The 12,076-nt window shown below is 32.4% G+C and overlaps 2 long non-coding RNA genes across 2 annotated transcripts; both read right to left on the bottom strand.

The window, feature by feature from the left end:
- Positions 1 to 5,560: 5,560 nt before the first annotated feature.
- On the bottom strand, positions 5,561 to 6,124 carry LOC111877559 (uncharacterized). Its single transcript, XR_006187064.2, has 3 exons — positions 6,039 to 6,124; positions 5,733 to 5,912; positions 5,561 to 5,644 (listed from the first exon to the last, which is right to left on the bottom strand). It is a non-coding gene; the product is annotated as an uncharacterized LOC111877559 (long non-coding RNA).
- Positions 6,125 to 6,211: 87 nt separating this feature from the next.
- On the bottom strand, positions 6,212 to 7,241 carry LOC128133069 (uncharacterized). The gene is made up of 4 exons (XR_008231263.1): positions 7,052 to 7,241; positions 6,817 to 6,960; positions 6,697 to 6,736; positions 6,212 to 6,285 (listed from the first exon to the last, which is right to left on the bottom strand). It is a non-coding gene; the product is annotated as an uncharacterized LOC128133069 (long non-coding RNA).
- Between the last annotated feature and the right edge of the window lie 4,835 nt (positions 7,242 to 12,076).

Below are 12,076 nucleotides of genomic sequence, written 5' to 3' on the forward strand. Positions count from 1 at the left end.
TATATATATAAAACCGTAGGTTTTATGAAAGCTACGGTTTTATATACAAACCTAAGGTTTCTTCTTTTTTTTTCAAAAAAAAATCACATAATCAAAAAAATATACAAATGTTTATTGGTTATAATTTAAAAAAAAAATAAAACCGAAAAAAATAAAACCGTAGGTTCCCAAAACGCCTACGGTTTCGCTATTTTTTTTTTTTTTTTTTTGAGTTTTATAAAAAAAAATCATGAATAAATACTATATATACAATTCCGATCATGTTGGATCAATTAAAAAAAACGAAAAAAAAAATTACATACGTTTCGACGAAACCGTAGGTGTACAAGTCGACACTGAACAAACTATGCATTGCGCACTTGTACACCGTAGGTTTTATATGAAACTTACGGTTTTATTTTTTTTCGATTTTTTTAAAATAAAAACTTAACCCCATATACAAAACCTACTCCTAATCACGAACACGGTAAAATTTTGATGAAAAGTAGACAAACCTAGTTGTTCTTTGGGTGCTCCATTGAGAGAAAAAAGTAGGCAAACCAACAAAACAATAATAAAAATAACATAATTTGAAAAATTAAACATTATATACTTTGGGCTAATGGGTCACGAAAAAGTAAACGGACGGTAAAAACAGTAGTCCATTACCACGAAATACTAGATTTCTAGAAAAAGAGTAACACCCATTGACTGCAGTCAACTGTATGTTGACTACTATTTTGTGGTTTATTATTGGCTAAGATGTATTTTTTGGCTATTTTTTTTATAACAAATTAACAATTATGGCTAGATTAGTAATTTTTCCTATTTTTTTTATTAGACAAACCGTATATGATTTCACAAGAGAAGGGACACAAAATTATTTCTAAATTTCATATTTGTAGGTTATATAATATTTTTAGAACAATCTCTATCTTAATAAACAATACTTTTTATTTGCCACGTGCTCATTCCATATCCCATTTCTCATCAAAGTGAAATTCCTTATGTACCCTTGCATCATTTCCAAATATCTATTTAATTAATAGTTAATTCAAAATAAAGAAAATGACAAAAATAGCCATTTACACTAATGGGATTACAAAAATAGCCAAAAAAAATCAAAATTACAAAATTAGCCCACAATTTCGCAGATGGAGATGCCGCATCTGCGAAATCAGCATCTCATCTGCGAATGTACAAGCACTTAAAGCACAGTTGTGCTTTAGGTGCTTGTACATTCGCAGGTGCTTTTAATTTTTTTTTTAATTTTTTTCTGTATATATAGGGGTAAAATCGCAGATGGAATAGGTCCATCTGCGATTTACTCTCATTCTATCTGCGAAATTGTGGTTTTTTTTGTATTTTTTTTTTAGTTTGACTATGAAATGAATTGGTTTGACTACGAAATCATGTTGCTATATAAAAAGTTTTGTAGAAAAATAGCATTTTGGTTGTTATTTGTTTAGGAACTTTCTCTACAATTTGCTCAAAAAATGATTGAATATTTGGTTTGTCTTGTAACCGGTGGGAGATGGCAAGTTAATGGAACTAATCTGGAATACATATGTCCACAGGGAGATATTTCTGAACTTGCTTTAATATTTTCTGAGTATATTAGTTATAGTGATTTTGTATCTTTGGTAAGAAGCAAAATTGGTTTGTTAGACAAATATAGAATTAGTCTTCGTTTCCACCATCCTAAATTAAATTATTATATAGCTATAGTTGAAGACATGGATGTTAGAATGTTGATAAACGTAATCAAATGTACTAGAGGAAGGGCTGTGAAAGTGTTTGTGGTGGTTGATGAAGTTGAGGAGGTTAATGGGGGTGGTGAAATTGGAAACCAGCTTGTTGGTAATTTATGCAGTTATAAAGGGAGCAACGATCTGATAGGTACTTTCAATACTCCTAGTGTACCTCAGTTTCACAGTGTTGCTGAAAATGTTAATGTTACTTATTCACCTATTCACTATGTGGATCCTGAGAATTACAAGCATGTTGGTGATGATGATGTTGGTGCTTATCTTGATGATGTGGGTTGTCGTTGTGATGATGTTGCCGAACAAGAAGTTAAAGTTATAAGTATGCGTGTGGTAGATAAAACTAAAAAGAAAAAAAATTCAAGTCAAAAAAATGAAAAAAATCATGTTTATGGGCATTATGTTGATGTTGGTGATGTATGTTTAGATATAACCGAGCTACAAAGCAATTCCGATAGAGATGAGTTGGGTGATGAAGTTAAAGCTAAGTTTCCTGATAACCTTTTTCACGGTATGCCCCGTGTACCAGCATGGCCAGTTGATATTAATGAAGATATCCCAACACAGATGATAGACATGAATCTTCAAAAGATTCAATGTGAGAGTATATTTAAGAACAAAGAACTTTTAAAGCGGTGTATTGGTAAAAAATGTCTTCGAGATGGTTTCCAGACGAGGACAAGTAGATCCACCAAATCAAGGTATGAAGTTGTGTGTGTTTCGAAAAATTGTTCTTGGTTACTAAGAGCAAAAGCAATTAAAAATTCTGATGGACTTTTCCAAGTGAATAAATTTGTTGATGTACACACATGTTCTTCAACATTGTTGCAACCTAATCATCGACAAGCAAACAAATATGTTTTGGGTGAATATGTTGCTGATGTTTTGGCTGGAGACTATAGTAGAGTTTATCGGGGAAAAGAAATTGTTAATGATATGAATGCTCAATTGAATATCAATATCTCATACCATCAGGCATGGCGTGCGAAGCAATATGCATTGTTGTCGTTAAGGGGTACGAAAGAGGATTCTTTTACCAAACTTCCGGCGTATTGTCACAACTTGGCCAAACATAATCCGGATACTGTCACACATATTAAAACAGATGCTGATGATCGCTTTGAGTTTTTGTACGTCGCACTCGGTTGCTCGGTTAGTATTATCATATTATATTAATTTTTTAATATTTATTTTGGTGTATTTGAATAGATATACAATGTATTGTAGGTACGCGCTTTTGTCAATTTTTGTAAGCCGACCCTAGTAGTAGATGGAGCTCACCTAAAGGGCGAGTTCAAAGGTACCATGTTACTTGCAGTTACTAAGGACGGACAAAACCAAATATTACCGGTTGCATATGGTATATGCAAAAATGAGTGTACCGATTCTTGGACATGGTTTTTTCAAAAACTACATGATTGCATAGGAAATATGCAGGAGCTTACAATTATATCTGATAGGTCTCCATCTATAGCAACATCCGTTGCCAACATTTTTCCTCACGCTCATCATGGAATATGTAGTGTCCATTTGTATTTCAACATAGTATCTAGATTCGACAAGAGTAAGACGGTTAAAGGAATTTTTTGGGAGGCGTGTAGGGCGTACACAGTTGATGCTTTTGATGCTGCCATGGATGTTATGAAAAAGACAAAAGAACCAGTATGGGAATACTTAAAAAGTATAAATCCAGAAACCTGGTCAAGGGCACATTTTAAAGGGAACCGATACAATCTTATGTCGTCTAACAGTGCGGAGTCTATAAATGCATTATCTAGACACGCACGTAAGGTGCCAATACTTATGTTGATCAATTTTTTTCGTGCTACAATGCAACAATGGTGGTTTCAAAGACGTAACTTTGCAGGTATTAAGTAAATTTGTAATATTAATGTTTTATTAGTTTTGATGTTATTGATCTTAACTTCTTCATTTTAGCTGTTTTTTTTAGTGGAAGCAACAACAATACTTACCCCTTGGGCGGATGAAGTTGTAAAAGAAAACAAGAAAACTTTTACCAAATGGGATGTTCGCATGATCTCAAATACGAAATGCGAGGTCAAAAAGGGGGCACAAAATGTGATAGTTGATTTTCAACATATGACATGTACATGTAGGCATTGGCAACTTGATGGGATACCTTGTGGTCATGTCATAAGATGTTTAACAGTGAACAATTACCAAGACTGCTCGAGGTTTGCATTAAATGCTTACCTTACCGAAACACTGAGGAAAACATATGAGGAATCAATAAACCCTCTGCCAAAGCCATCCAAATGGGAGATCCCCGATGATTTGATGATTGTTAAGCCACCTATAATGGATAAACGTCAGCCAGGCAGGCCAAGAAACACAGACCGCATTCCATCCCAAGGCGAGGGTCCAATTATAAAAGAGTGTTCTACATGTGGTCAACTAGGACACATGAGAAATAATTGTACTGGAAGGGCGTCCGGTAGCAGAGCAGGTCACATAATTTCTACTGCAGAAATGGCATATAATATTGGTGGTTCAGCGGGTTGCTCACAAACCTATAATGCTGATTTTGATATAAAACAACCTTGAAATTAAGAGTAATGATGAGTTGTTTACTTATTATGTATTGTAATATTTTTATTAACTCTTACAAGACATTGCTATGCTTTCATATTTTAGTTAAGTTTGTTGATTATAACAATGAATGAAGCCTTTATATTATAAAATATAGTTTGCAGATTTTTTTTAACAGTTACAACATGTTATTTAAAAAAACAACAAACGATCCTTTTACAACCTAATCTGTTTCATAATAATATTAGAACAACTTTGTAACTAATTTTTAAACTCAGGGAACTGCAATGGGTACTTCTCTTTCTCCATTGTTATATAGTCATCCCTAATTCTCATTTTGTCTTCGAAACGATCCTTTTTTACCATAATGTGTATCAACTGCTCATCCTTCTCAGCAAGCCATTTTTCAGTCGTTTTGATTGCCTTCTTACTCTTTTTATCCAATCTTTATGCTCTTTGATTTTGTTTTGATTGAGGTCAATCCATTCTTGAGCTTGTTTGCATTCCGATTCAACATCATTAGCAAGTTGAGTGAGAAGTCGCGATGACTCTTTGTCCTCTTCTTGTTGTGCTTCAGCCTTCTTTAATTCTTCAAAATTTTCATGTGACATATATGGCCCGGCTGAAGAGGGTGTAAAAAAAGGGTCTGCCAAATCACAGTAGTAACAATATACTTCGTTGCATGAGCAAATTTCGAATTTGTGTGAGGAACTCATAATAAAGTCGATATTGTATTAAACTGGAGCTATAAGTGGTATTTATACATACTAGACAGTAATGAGAAGTCCAACTTTGAAATGACTAGACAGTAATGACAAGTCACTGTAGTAACCTGCACATCGTAGTGGGACCCTTAAGTGACAAGAGATAAATGATAGTTTGACATGATAAAACACTGCATAAAGCTGGAAATCGTAGTCCAAATATAACCATTTCGTAGTCAAAGTATTAATTCACAGTCTATTTATTTATATAAATAGATGTTTAAGATCTAAAAACCAAACACCCAAATCACCTAAACGAAACGAACTCCCATTATTAGAAATGTCGTCGAATGCAGCAAGTTCTTCGAATGAAGTACCTGGTTCCAATTCTGAAAGGCCATGGACGACAAACGAGGTGTTAGTTCTAAAATCTCTATCTAACACGAAATTAAACAAACGATATTGGACATCATATGAATGAAATATATAATTTTGGATGACAACCTCACCGCCTACTACGTAAGGTTGCAGGCGCAACATGGAGAAGTCATGAGAAACAGCAAGAACTGGAGGAGGAACGGGGCTTGTTGATTTGATATCAACCTTCTTTTTTGTTCTTCTTTTTTGCTTCGGTGTCGTGTGCAACTAAAAACAATACTCAAATGTTTAAATCTATATCTTTCAGATAATTCACATAAACATAAAATCATGAGTTTATAAATAAAACGAATACCTCGGTGTAAGGAGGGCACAAATATTGTGATGGTTTTCGAATCCTCGGTTTATCGGGTGTAACTTCTTTGCCATCATACTCATCAAAATAATCTACAATTCCCGTTATTATTATTTCGTCTTCGTCCGGCACATCATCATCAAATTTGTTCCCCGCATTGTCATTCCTCTCCTCCGACTCCTACATTAAAAATAAAACTTTATACTTAATAACGAAATACACATAATTTAATAAGCAATAATATCTAATTAAATAAATGATTTAATCTACTAAAAACAAAATATAAATTAATGTAACTATAAGAACCTCTTTAACTTCACTATAATCATTTACATCAAACACATCATCATCAAATTTGTTCCCCGCATAGTCATTCCTCTCCTCCAACACCTACATTAAAAATATAACTTTTTACTTAATAACGAAAGACACATTATTAAAAAGTAATTATTAAAATCGTAAAGGTAATATCTATAACAACCTTGTCGTCTTGAATATCACCAAAAACATTTTCAGTTGTATTGTTTTTATTCGTCACTTCATCTTGCACAACCTATATTTTCAAATATAAAATATGAACACAGGTATTCATAGATGTTAATAAATTTTAAAAAATAATGTAGCGTGTAACTAACATGTTCATCATATTTTCTTTGTGACACTATCGGATCATCAAAAGTAATGTCGTTCCAAAATTGTTCAGTATTCACTTCTTCAACAAAAACCTCTGTAGGTTGTCGGTTCATAAACACATGTTGCTCCAGTGCATGTAGCCGTTTCAACACCTCGTCTAGGTTGTGTTTCCCACTGCCCCAACCTCTACCATGAGAGCGACCATTGGACGACATACTAGACGAAGATTCGTCTTGTCTCCTAAAATGGTCCCGTACTGGGGATGGAACTGTTTTCCCTTCACCATATACATACTCTTGAAATGACATATAATAACAAGATGCCATCTCACCATCACCCGGTAACATGTTTTGTCTTGGTGGTTGCCCCTCCTAAAAAATTAAACAGATTAAAAATGCATATAAAAGTATAATAATCAAGTTTATTAATAATAAACGAAAAATTTATAAACCTGTATCTTTGACCAAATCTTGTTCACGTCAACCCATTTCAATTTTTTTGTTCCACTCCATCGTTTGATCCGAGGCAAGTCTTTATTTTTTCTCAATACAAATCCACATGCACGAACAGCCGGAATCATCTCATATATCCATATCTACAATTTTTACAATTACAGTAATAAAAGTTAAAATTAAAATAAAAAACATAACAATAAAACAATTTAAATATAAGAAAAAATTTTATACCCTTATTGGAGCCGTAAATCCTGAGACGGAGTACTTTAAAGTTTGACGACTCTCAGAAAGTGATAAATAATTATGTATTTTGTTCCATGTATCCTCAAGGTCAACATAAGTAAAATCCCAGAGATAGCTACCCCAAGCGAAGCTAACAAAACAAAAAAACAAAATTGGTTATTATATAAATTATAACTTTAATAAAATAAAACTTTTAACGTAAACAAAATATACCTGTTCCAGAGATCCAAATTCTCAGCCAAAAAAAACCAATCTTGTGGCACCCGATCATTAACTTCTTTACGCAAAAAACCTTCACACAAAATGTATATCAAACATACTCTAACTGCATCAACATCGTCAAGTGCTAAGAATGTTCGATTTAAAATTAAACGTTTCAGGTCGCCGATTTTCACCGAACTATTAGTATGGTCCGGAAATAGCCGTTCACGCAATAAACATCTTTTTTTACTGCTTAATAATTTTTCCGACCCTTTTCTCCCAATGTTTTTTGGATACTCCCCAAAATTGAAGCCGGTAATCAAACAAAACTCTTCCGGCCCATAAACCATTTCGTATTGCCTACTCGAAAATATAATCGTTTTATTCTATCTAGAGATAAAACAGGGTCCGACCGGATCTGATGAAGGAACATTTTATTAAACAATAATGCGTCCCCTTGTAAACGAGGGGCATCAATAAAATAACCAAATACGGTATCTCTGAAAATGGCACGTTTGGCATCATCTAAAAGTTCAAATACTTCTCATATGTTACCGTCCGAGCCTTTTAAGTTCGCAAAGGCTTTCATATTGACAAAACTAAAATCATGCTGCAAAAAAAAACACAAAAACAAATTAGAGAACTAAAAAATATTTTGTTTTTAAAATATATGATTATGAACTACAATAAGTACATAAACAATTAGTAATGCAAATACAATTTCTTAATTAATAATTTATATATTTCCGATAAAAAACAATAACATACACATATATAAACAATTTTCCAAGTTATACAACAAATATATTTACGATAAAAAACAATATCATACATAATTATATAAACATTTTATTAAACAAATTTTCAACTTAAACGACAAATATATCAACGAAAAATTTTCAACTTAAACAAATTTTCAACTTAAACGACAAATATATAAACAATTTTTATCTTTCTAATTAAAACTAACATTTTATAACCATATAAACAAACAATTTTTCAAATAAAACGACAACCAAATTAACAATTTTGCAAGTTATACGACAACTTTATACAAATTTTCAACTTATGCGACAAACACAAACAATTTCTAACAATATATATACGACAAATTTTCAACCTATACAAATGTTATATTATACGACAAATATATATACAAACGACTATTTTGCACATACTATAATTTAACTATTTTTCACTTTATATAAACAATTATACGATAAGAATATACAAGTTTTCAGGTTATACAACAACTAAACAAACAACAAATATAACAAAATGTAAACATTATCTACGCAGTCTCTACTTGTACATTCAAACAAACACTAACAAAATAGCATTTAAACTTCAAGTATACTAAAGAAATATTAAAACTATCAAACACAACAAAATTACCCTTTTTTAACACTAAATAATACAATAAATGATAAAATAAAAAAAAGTTTAAACATTAAAAGAGTTAAAATCTAACCATATTTGCGGGATTGTTGACATAATCCTCCATTTTCTTCAAAAACTAGCCAAAATTCCGAGAGAAGCCCAAAGATAGAGAGAGTTTTTGTGTAGAGAATGGTGAAAAATGGAGAAAAAAAAACATTTATATAGTGAAAGAGAAGGGGATTTCGCAGATAGACATCAATTTCGCAGATGAGATGCTGATTTCGCAGATGGGGCATCTCCATCTGCGAAATGGCTGACTAATTTTGTAATTTCGATTTTTTTTTGGTTATTTTTATAATGCAAATAGTGTAAATGGCTATTTTTGTCATTTTCTCTTCAAAATATCCATAAATTTTAATCATTCGTTGACGTTATTTCAACATCTTTTAATTCGAATTCCGTTTATTGAGGGATGTATTTGCAATATTTTTGGCAATTATTTAAAATTAATATCACATAATTACAATCATCCATTTAACATTTCAAAATAGCTATCTATTCCAACAATAGAGTAAACCACATAAAATTAATAGAGTAAACACGTAAAGTTAGTAGTAACCATATTTCAAGTCCATTAATTTATGTTATGAACATAAATGGTAGCTTTTTCTATATATTTATTTTGATTATTGCTTCCTTAATATACCATTAATTATAATTTACACGTTTAAGGTTATAATTCATAGATTGATTAACATAGGAATAAATCTTGACCAATTAGTTTAATCCTGCAAAACCTCCAACCTTAGCATATATTGTGTAAGGTCAAAACCAAACTGTGTAACTATATAGACAATGAAATTGAAAGATGCTTTCAAACTGTGTTTAGTTTAATATGTTTTAAGACATTCTTTTGGACATTATATATATAATGTTTTTTTGAGTATTTTGTTTTCTTTAAGAATTCATGTTAAGGCTGTTTCCCTTTTAATTTTATTTTAGATTGAATTCGGTTATCACAAAAAGTTTATTGTCAATGGTACATTGTCATTTTTATGTCGTTCAATCTGTCCACGGGACGGGTATAACACTAGTTTTAATTAAAAAATAAAAAAAACAAAACCTAGGAGCTAGTTGAAAAGCAATTACATGGAAATGATGTTAATTAGACTTTGAATCCGAGCAACCCAATTAATGGAGCATTTAGCCAAATTGTCCAATTAAAATTCTACATAGGTTTTTTATATTTTGAATTTGTCCAAGACTTATTCCGTCGAATGAAACAAATATATAAAGCAAAACCAAGTAAAATCAACAATGAAAGTATATATATATATATATATATATATATATATATATATATATATATATATATATATATATATATATATATATATATATATATTATTAAACATATTGTCTATTTCTTGATGAAAATTAAGAGGTACACTATTATAACACTGTTTACAAATCTATTAAGCCTAACGAAAACATATATTCTCCCGCCCCTATGTCTAAACGTAGAAAACCCTAATATCATCTACAAACCATCGTTTCTCCCAAATCTCTTCTGTCTCTCTACTTGATCTCTTGAATCTTCAGCAGGCCTCCGTTACCACCACCCTCATGACGTCGTCGCTACAACCCAGAAGTATGTCACCGACCACCCTGTTCTTCTCTCTCAACTAGATGATCGTCCCCCTGGAAGTCCACCATTTCCGCCACCGCCATTCACCACCCCGTAGAAGTCCACCTTTTCTGCCACCGCCCTTCACCACCCAGATCTGGTAAAATCTCCCTCTATATTTTACGATATTTCACAACCATCACCATCACTCCAAAACCCGAGATCTCATATGCAGTGTCACAATCGTCGCCGTCATCCACAGTCAACACCAGAATCGTTGCACTGTTGTCCCCACCATACGCCACCAACATCGCACGCTTCTCTCCATGACTCATAAAAACCCTGAATTTGAACTTCTTCACCCCTGCATACCACCAAACATATATTCAACGTCTCTTTCTCCCTCTCTCTCTCTCTCAATATTATTGTTTCTTATTCTCGATTTTAGGTACAACATCGATGTACATGGTATGATTTTGTTTTCATTTATGGGGTTATTGGATCACACTTTAAAGAGTTAGTCTGTCTCTTGTATATATATTATCCATAAAACACACGGAAATACAATGACATGTCTCTCTGTACTCATACACACAAACACGAACAAATGAAGGTTGATTTCTGGTTCTTTTTGTCAATATTTATGGAACATGGGTCTCTCCAGAAACCCTTGTTTTCGGCCTTACATGGACAAATCAGTTTAACTAAAGAGGAACTAATTCTGTGTTTTTCATGTTGAAATTTTGATAGGTTTAAAGGGAGAAGAAAAGGAACCAGAGACGCCTACTGATTGTAATTAATTTTTCGTTTTTTTTTCTGCAGCGAAACACTTATCTGAAAGGTGGTTTTTTTTTGTAAAGGTCACTTTCATCCTCTTATTTCATTTGATTTGGGTTTGATTTTGGTTTTGTAATTTTCAATAGATGAGAAATTATTGTTTTTGCTATTAATGTGCCTTTAGCAGCCACATGTTTCTTGCAGATTTTGGTATGATTTGTAGACCGTAATCACAAAAAAAGGAAGATGCTTGAGGTAAGTTTTTAAGGAGTTAGTAATCTTGATTATTCTTCTCTTTGTTTATTTATTCTGGCATTTTCATGCTTTTAAGGCCATCTTTGGTACTCAGATTCTCTGCCAGTTAAGGTATCTTTCTATAAGTATATGTGTTCATTAATAAATCCAGGAAAAAGAGCTCGATGTTCAATCTGGTCGGCATCTAGGTTAAGCTATTTGACTTATTTTTCTGAATTTCCATCACCCCTTCTTCACGTTTCTCACTTAACTTTCTCTCCCATTTAACGCATATAGATCCGCAGAGGAGCAATGATGGTCCTCTATCCTTCTTTACATTCATCAACAATCCACTCATGTCTCCGTTAACCAAGCCCTACCATGGATGCAACTAGCTCCTCCCCCTTCCCCTATGTTTCAGATACATTGATTTATATTTTCTGATTTAGTTTTTAAATCAATTTTTTCCCATTCATGATTTTTGATTTACATGTGGTTTTTTATTCTTATTAAAATAAATACAATTTGTGGGTCTATGTTTAATTGTATGTGTGAGTTTAACTTTGTGTTTATAGGACCAATGTCTAAGGCCATAAAATGAAGCTACTTAATGCAAAATGTGTAGGTGCGGTTAATTTCACTAGTTCTGCAATCAGACATACACATATTTGTTTTGAATTTTTCAGGTTTTTGGTTTTGACTAACTGTTCAACAATTGTAATACATTTTTGACAAATTTTTGGTTCTTGATTTGCAGGTTTTAACTGATTCAGGTACCACAACAGTATCAAAAG

The sequence above is a fragment of the Lactuca sativa genome, chromosome 3 (assembly GCF_002870075.4).
Source record: "Lactuca sativa cultivar Salinas chromosome 3, Lsat_Salinas_v11, whole genome shotgun sequence".
NCBI classification, from domain to species: domain Eukaryota; kingdom Viridiplantae; phylum Streptophyta; class Magnoliopsida; order Asterales; family Asteraceae; genus Lactuca; species Lactuca sativa.